Source organism: Microtus ochrogaster, chromosome 4, assembly GCF_000317375.1.
Source record: "Microtus ochrogaster isolate Prairie Vole_2 chromosome 4, MicOch1.0, whole genome shotgun sequence".
Lineage (NCBI taxonomy): Eukaryota > Metazoa > Chordata > Mammalia > Rodentia > Cricetidae > Microtus > Microtus ochrogaster.
This window is the reverse complement of record NC_022011.1, coordinates 30,821,886-30,822,657: the sequence shown is the minus strand read 5'-3', so window position 1 is coordinate 30,822,657 and position 772 is coordinate 30,821,886.

The window sequence follows — 772 nt, the reverse complement described above, 5'->3', positions numbered from 1 at the left end:
TTTATTTTTGAGACTGGTATTCTCTCCCTCCACTCCCTCCCTCCGTAGCCCTGTATGTCCTGGAACTCCCAGACAGCCTTCTGCCTCTGCCTCCTGAGTGCTGTGATTAAAGGAGAGTACCACTTAATTTTTTTTAAAGCATGGTTGCCTTCTCATACACCCTGGCCCCAGAAGCCCTTGAACTATGGCATAGTTTGATCATTGTACCCACAATTACCAAGTTGCACAGTTCAGTCTATAAAGCAAAGTCAGACAGATTGAAACCACATCCTTGCTTAATATTAGCATATCACCTGAACTTTTCAGCTTGTTTGAATACATACTCCTATCTGTGAAATTCATATCTGTGACTTTGGGGAGACTTTGGTTTTTAGCTAAAGATTGTCTTAAGAATCAATTTCTCAGCTGGGCAGTGGTGGCGCACACCTTTAATCCCAGCAATTGGGAGGCAGAAGCAGGCAGATCTCTGAGTTTGAGGCCAGCCTGGTCTACAGAGCTAGTTCCAGGACAGCCAGGGCTCCACAGAGAAATCCTGTCTGAAAAAAACAAAACAAAACAAAACAAGCAAAAACAACTGAACAAAACACCTCTTTCTCTCTGCCCCTTCCCTTTCTCTGAGGAGACAGGATCTACTATATAGTTGGAACAATCTTCCTACATTCTTAGTGCTGGGAATTCAGGTAAGCACCGCCATCCCCGATACTTTATTGTTTTGTTTTGAAACTAGGTCTCACGAGCTGGGCGGTGGTGGCGCACGCTTTTAATCCCAGCA